This window comes from Notothenia coriiceps, unplaced genomic scaffold, assembly GCF_000735185.1.
Source record: "Notothenia coriiceps isolate Sejong01 unplaced genomic scaffold, NC01 NC01_scaffold00037246, whole genome shotgun sequence".
Taxonomy (NCBI): Eukaryota; Metazoa; Chordata; class Actinopteri; order Perciformes; family Nototheniidae; genus Notothenia; species Notothenia coriiceps.
Window position 1 is genome coordinate 13,542,072 of NW_011369947.1, and position 8,231 is coordinate 13,550,302.

Below are 8,231 nucleotides of genomic sequence, written 5' to 3' on the forward strand. Positions count from 1 at the left end.
CACACGAAGCCATTCTCATCCAACTGCTGCGTCACCTTGGTCACTCACGAAAAACAACTCACGTCAACGCACGTAAGCAACGTGGGCGCCAACGTGGGCGCCAACGTTTCTACATGGGCTACTTATCGTAGCTGCANACAAATCGGGTTGGTCCGGTCCAAGGTCTTTAATTATCAATTTATCTCCCAAACTTCTGCTTTAGAAATGATTGGAGAGTAGCTCTTGCACGGAATTGGGTGCGGACCGAGGTCCGGCGACTCCACCTTCACACGAAGCCATTCTCATCCAACTGCTGCGTCACCTTGGTCACTCACGAAAAACAACTCACGTCAACGCACGTAAGCAACGTGGGCGCCAACGTGGGCGCCAACGTTTCTACATGGGCTACTTATCGTAGCTGCATGTCCAACCCATCGATCTGATAGTGAGGAGACACAGAATTGATCGGTACCTACATTTTCACTCCATGATAAGAACTCGCAAAGATATTAACAAGAACAGACATCAAAACATGTGGCGCTAGGTAGCTAGAAACTGCAAAATGGCTCACCTTTGTCGTTGTCAGGTCAAAAGTGGTCTTCAACGGCATTAAAACGATAAAAACTCTGCTGACGTTAATCCATAGGTTAATCCAATGTGTCTGTGTCCCTTTGAAATTATTTCTGATAATCCATAAACAATAAACCTGGTTTTCCGTTTCCAGATGTCAGAGCGAGAGATAGGTTGGTTCTGATGCAAACCTGCATGCGCAAAGCCCCCACCTTTTTTTGTTAACGTTGGTGTGTATGTGAAGGTAGTTAACAAATGTTTAACTAATTTACACAGTGCCTGTAAACCGGAAGAGAACGCTGGCATTTCTCCTCCTACTTGAAAGACTACGGAGGCATAGGGTCTGCAAAATTAGTTTATTTGGGGGATGGGCCGGGTGCTCTGACCGGTCCACCACTTCCAGCCCGGCGCCTCTGCAACGCGTTGCGTCGAAAAGTAGACTTCAATCCTATTTTGAGCGGAGCCTGTTACGACTGAACAAACGGGTTTGAACTCAAATGCACGACTCACACAGGTTTTAACAAAAAAGGTTTATTCAAACCAAAGCTCTACTACAGTGGTATAAAAAACTAAATTACTCTTAACGAGGAAAAACACTAACAAAACAAAATCACTTCAATGAGGAAAAACACCAGGAGCATGAATAACGAAGTACTCAGACAAGACGTGGCTCAAAGCTCTGCTTGGGAGTATTCCTGGCATGATACGCTGGTAGACTGTCACAAGAAACGAAACAAACTGGCACAGGACAAAGGGAGACAAGGACAATAAATACACCAGGTAATGGGGAATAGGTGGAAACAATCAGGGGCGGGGTCGACAATCACAGGAGTGGGAGACACGCAAGGAAGGGAGGTCAGAGTATCTGAAAAGAGAGGGAAGGTTACTATTCAAAAATAAAGGGGAAAATCACTAGACAAAGACAAAAACACTTAACTACTGTAAACTAACATCATTTGCGAGAGATGACAATAACAGTGTCGGCTGCCTGGGGTCCTCCACTGCACTTCTGCACTGTACTCCAGAAAATGAACAAGTGGCAGTTTTTTTCTTTCTCCGCTCAAGCTTGTTTATGTGTTTTTGAAGCCATCCGTCAGGCCCCTAGAGCTGTCAAGCATTTCACCTGCAGCTCATGTTGAATGATGTCAGAAAGTGTAACTCGCAACGAAAAGTGTGATGATGTACAGCCTCTTGGACACAAGCAATTCCTTGTTAGTGTGCTTTTCTTCATTTATTGTCTCACTGCTGTCAGTTCTATTAAAAGTACAATTAAATGAGAACCATATTTGAAAAGGATGAGACACCTACATTTCTGCATTGGCACAAAGTACCTTTTAGAATTGAATCCTTTTACTGGTTTGTAAATCTCAAGTTTGGTACCCTCATACAGTATATCACTGATTCTCTGTCATTTTATGTCCCTGCACAAGCCCTTAGGTTCTCTTCGGCAGGTTTTAAAAAAATTCCCCCAAAATGAAATGGGGGAAGCAACATTTATTCACTACGCTCCCAACCTGTGGAACACCCAGGAAATATTAGACATTTGTTTTGATTCCTTTGAAATGGTCTTTTATCATTATTTTTTCATTATTAATGTTGTATTGTATTTATTCATTTTGTCTTATGTCTTCCATTGTTTTACTGATATGGTTATCTGTTGTGGACTTTTGGATTAATATACATTTTTGTATCTTTTATTATAATATCTTTTTTATTTCCTTGAATTGTTATATTAAGCTGCATGTCTGCAAAAAGGTTTTTGCGTTTGAAGAAAATGGTATCTCTTGTTTTCTGTTTTAATTTATGATGTGTACTGTGAGCTGCACCTATTGTATGAAAAGTGATATACAAATTAAGATTAATTATTATTATTATTTTTATTTATCGACCTTACTAATACATGCTGCAGTGAGAAGAGAAAATAAGCCTTGGAATGAGACCGTTTTAATTGCTAACTCCCAGTTTTAATTGCCAACCCCCTCCATTTAGCCTGCCCTTTAAATATACCTTATTAAATGTGATCAACATTTATAGAACACATCAGTCAATCCAGGTCAAAATAGCAAAAAAATATAAAAAAACGTTTTGTAATTCAAAAGGACAGTGAGGGACTTGAAACTGCATAATCTACTTTAAGATAGCTCCAACTCTTTCCCACTCTAAGACTGTACATTCAATATTTGCCCTAGGCTGCAAGGACACTCGTACTTGTTTCTGGTATGAATGAATATGGGCTGAATATTACAATTCAAGGATACAAAAGAAGAGGATTTTTAAACCTTTTATTCTGTCTGGGTGAGTAATTACCATTGTGTCATTTTTATTTGCTTTCAATGCCAAATAAATGTGCAGTTAATGGTTAAACTACAATGAATTGGCAATCGATCCAGGTAAGTGACTCGTTACCTCCCCGATAATCCTGCACAGTGACCTCACTGATGAAGCTGTACTGAAGCTTTCGCTCCACGCTTACACACACACAAATGCTCAGCTAAGCCCAAAAAACTCACTCACCTACTTAAAGTCTGCTCACATAGACAGCGAGGCCTTCCCACAACATTTCCTATAACATTTATACATGTGGACAGCTCTGCAGTTGTCTGCCCTCACATCCTTCACACTGAGAAATGAACTCCCTCCCTCTGAACAGCATCTCAGGACAGTGGACTGTAAGATGATATGTGGAAGGCTTTTATCTTTTTTTCTCCAGCAATGCTTATTCAGGACTGAGCTCATGCGCTTCTCCATAGATCTCTGAGCCACATTCACACAAAACCTTGAGGGGCCTTATTATGCTTCTTGGGGTTTTAGTGCATGTAAATGGTCTACAAAGGTTACAATTCCAAAGTTCACGCCCGAGGGAGTTTCTCTCCCACACACTGCCTAAAACGCCTCGATTCTAGTCCTTTGTTTGCTTCCGTAACATATTGACATCACTATGTAACACTCGCACACCACAGTTGGCTAGCGTTCCAAAACATTGTACGTAATAGGCTAAGGGGCGGGACATATCTAAGTGGTTGACCAATCACAACAAAGCCAGCTAGCTGACCAATCAGAGCAGACTCTGAAAATGAGCATAATAGGGCCCCTTTAATCATAATAAATGACTCGCTAATGCAAGTAAGCGCTACAGATGCTAAAAATCAAAGTTTATATCTTTAACTATGATTCCAGTTCCATTGTTAGAACTGAATATGAAACCTGGAAATGAGCATTATAGGGCCCCTTCAATAATAAATGACATAACGAGTGCCCTGTATGCCATTAAATCTTCAGGAAATAAACACAAATCTTAAGTAGGAAGACTTGGATGAAGATGAACTCTAAAGCTTTTTCAATGTTGTGTAAATGGATGCAATTCCAATGAGCAATGGAGCATGATGTCATAAAACTCCTGTATAACGTGTGCAGGTATCCAAGAAATTGCTCCTAAATTAAAAGCGTCTGCTATGTCATGCAGCAAGTTTTCAGAAAATATGACATTTGTAGGGCAGCATCTTGACTTTTATGCTGTGCCTTCTGTACTTTTGTTCACAGATCTGACATCACAGCAAACACAAACATACCCCCACCACTTACTTGTTTCTCTGCAAATACCTATCGTTTTATGTCAAACTAGAAAGTGCACTCAGATAAGTGCAGAGGCAGGGCTCAAGACAATGTTTTTTCAAAACATCCCGAAAATCTATTTGTATCTGTCCTGAAGCGAATTTAAAAGCTCCTTGAATCAAAATGTTGTTTCTCTACTCATCATCTGTTATCATCTATAGTTATCATTTATAGATAACAAGTGAAAAGTGGACTATAACCCTTTTTGCCGTCCGTGAGGAAAATAAATGGGGCTCAGAATACTGAAATATGTAGTAATATATCACAACCCAGTCTCATGGCATTTCGTGTTCACCAACACGATTTTCCCCTTTTTTTCGTGTTGCACAGCACGATTTTAAAAGCAATGTATTTTCTTGACTAAGTTTTTTATTGCTTGTCGGCATCCGTAAGAGCTGATAATGGGTTTCTAGGATCAGATACCAAATTACAGATATTCGAGCGGCTAAACCTACAAAAATCGGCGTTACGTACACCCTAAACCACCAAATAATACTATAATTTAGCCTTTTTGTAAAATTTTATTATTGTTATGATGAATTAAGGCTCACAAAGAAGAAAAGAAGATAACTTTCAAGTAAGTGATTGCCGTAACAATAATGATGCCAAGCCAGACCTAACTAGTAATAATTGCGCGGCTGGTTTCGTGCGTAGAGGCAATCAAATATCAAATATGAAATTATCACTGGACTACTCTTTCTGGCAAACACCTTTTCTGCACCCTTCTTTACCGGCTTTGACTTATGAACTGCAAGTCACGCGCCAGCCAGGTATCCCCGCGATTCCCGCGCGGCGGCGGGGAGAAGGGTGGTACAAAACTAACAGTAAGTGTTATTTTTTTAATTTATTTTTTTATATAAGGTTATATATCATGATAAAAAATAAAAATAAAAAAATTTCTTGTTCCATTATATAATATATCACCATAGTCATTTTACATTATTAGATGTTATTTTACGAACAAATTTACACAATGCTACAGATCTTCAATGACTATTCAGTCGTCACAAAGGATTGACAGCCGTCGCTACATAGTAATGGGAGCAGAGCACGCCCCGGGCCATTCTTTTGCCTCGGGGAGTCGGTCCCGTCGTTGTCGGGGTGTTCGACTGACAACGATGACATATGATTCGGGCTTTGTATCTAAAGTCGGTTTAGTCGCAGCAGTCTAGACTACGAGTTTTCCCGGCGGGGAACAGTCCGGGAACCGGACACCAGACACCTCAACACCAACCTGAGCATAGGTTCCACTTGCGAGTTCGTCATCAAGACAGCTCCGTACCGAGGGCCACGATAAACCTAGCCCGATTCATCCTAGGCGGGCCTCGACTCTAACTTGTAAATGTAGCGAATAACATCAACATTCCCCGTTACGGAACACGTGGTACCTGTATACACCCCCGACCTGGATATAAAAATGTCCTTTCCCTCACTACGTCTCCGAGCTCAACGCTTTACGAACAAGTCAAAAGTAGAAGCGAGTCGGCGAGAGTCTGATAACTCAATGCGCCGGCGTCGGATTTTCTCTGCGCGATGTACCTTTGGTTTTGTTACCAACATCCGCATATTTCAGCGGCTCACACTTTGTTCTTGCCTCATTTAGACTAAAAACAATCTTTTAGCCGCTCTTTAACGCTTTTAGCCTCCCAACCCCGTTCATACTCGTGTGTGTGTGTGCCGTGTGCGTGTGCGTGTCGGTGTGTGTGTGTCGTGTGGTTGTCGTGTGTGTGTGGTGTTACAAGCATAAATCAGAGGACCTAACATTTACGGGATCATCCCATACAGTCGCGGTCAAAGGTATCGGAGTTGGTTATTTATAAAGCGCGTGGTTCGCGGTGACAACTGCACCTAGTATATAGGTTCGTTAATTTGTTGTAGAAGTTAAGAGAGAAGGTGTGTTATGCAGGGGACATCATAGTTGTGATAAGCCCGACTGAAAATTGTAAACTAGATTAAGTATCTATACATATAAATATCCAATATAAATGTGGGGTTATTGCCACGTGTCGACTATATTTTCCTGAACATCAAAATTTTCTTAATTGACTAAAAAGAACTTCTATTCCTTACATTTATTTGACTCAGACTTTATGCATATCGTTATCGACTATTAATTACATTTTGTACTTATTTTAGATCGTCGTAGAAGTTCTAAAACATTGTATACGGTGTCGATTATTATGATTTCAATGATTACCGACACACATCGGAACACACGTTCGGCGGATTACCAATCGTCGGGCGACCCGTGCAATAACCTGTCAACTAAGCAAAAATACACAATCTAACTTACATGGTTTTTTATAATTCTCTGTATTGACAAGTATCCCTTCCATTCTTCTAGTTACTAGTCCGGTTGATATCTTATTGTTTTTAGTTGCTTCTTATTGACATGTCGACTTGAGGATGTCTATTTTGTCAAAATCACGTCCTACATGTTTCTATAATTATACTCCTTCCACGTTTTCGTCTTTTGTTTTATTTGGAAATAAATTTGTAATTTATTATTAAATCTTAATTCCACGAAGAAAATTTTATTTCGTTTTCGAACCCCCATAGATCGTCTATTTATAATTCGGACTCGTTTTCATGCATTGCAGATTATATCAACGAAAGGACCGTTCCATTTGTACAACTTCCGTGAATAAATTGACTACAATATTGTATACTTGGAATTTATTTTATCGGGAATACATACATCTATTCTTTTCTTTATAACGTTCTTACTACTGTCAAATTACCCCTTCCACAGTGTGTGGTATTAACTACTCTCAGAACTTACGCGACAACTCTTGGACACTCGGGTTCTAAAAGTAAGTAACCGTATGTGGCATCAACCGCATATACTATAACAGTTGCATTGGAAACTTTAGACTTTCCTCCCTACCGTTTTATCGCGTAATATGTTCGTCGAAATTTACATTGATTAATCAATTCTCCTTATTGCTTCATTTAACTTTATATGATAATGACGCAAAGGTACAAGTAAAGTTTAACGTCTATTTACAAATCAGGAAGAGTCGTGGGGTGGATAGTTTATAGAAGGCGACTAACACACCCGTGAACTTGTTAGGGAAGGGGACTTAAAATCGAGGGTCCACAGTTTGATTTCAGAGCTAAATTTCCCAACAAGATATAAAGTGTAGTAATTGTCTTGACCGTTTCATTTGGTTTATTCACATCACCTCATTTTTATGCCGCTCAATTGGAGACATAACTCAGTCACTCTATGAATCGTCTTCATTGTTATCTCCAGACAGGTACACCCATATATAATTACGACCGTGTAATACCTGTTTCGCTAAAGTCGGGGTAAATAATAATATACCAAATTGTAAACTATTCGTGCGGTACAGTACCGTTGGAAGATTAACACCTTTTGTTTGCATTTGGTCTCTGGCAGTGTTTATCTCGGTAAAACGCTTTGTGTTATCGGTTCGTACACATTTCCCCGCAGCTAAGGTCAAATCTATTGACCGCACCAAAGCAAAGGTTAAAGTTTTTGGTCGACAAACTGCGATCCGATTGGAAACACCCGTGAACGTGAGGTTGTAGTAGTCTGAACTTCTATATAGGTGCCCCTGACATCAGATTTGCTATCGATTTCCCTTAATACCCATTTGTTCTTTTTTGGTGGGTGGTTTCAGCACATCACAGAAGCCAGTAATGGATTTGAGGATCTCCGGATTGCGCAAACGCGAATAAAAATAAAACTTTAAGATCAAGGACTGCCTTGCAGTTCGTTTAGTGCTCTAAGTCACTTTATTTTTTGGTTATTCTATTTTCCGTTTCCTATTAATACACAATAACAACTCATTTTATCTGTCACACAATAAAACTTTTCTTACTTGTTTTACTTCCTTTTTTTCTAAATTTTTTGTGCGCTAAAGTCATTAGCGACTCCGAGAGGTCAGGGGGTAAATAAAAGGGAGTGTCTGCCGTTTTTTCGTCTTTAATATGATAATTTTTTTATTTTCGTTATTTAGACACCCGAACTATAACTTCCATTCTTTGTACAACGAATACTTCGGTGTGTCCGAAGCCAGAAGGGGATTATTTCATACGCACTC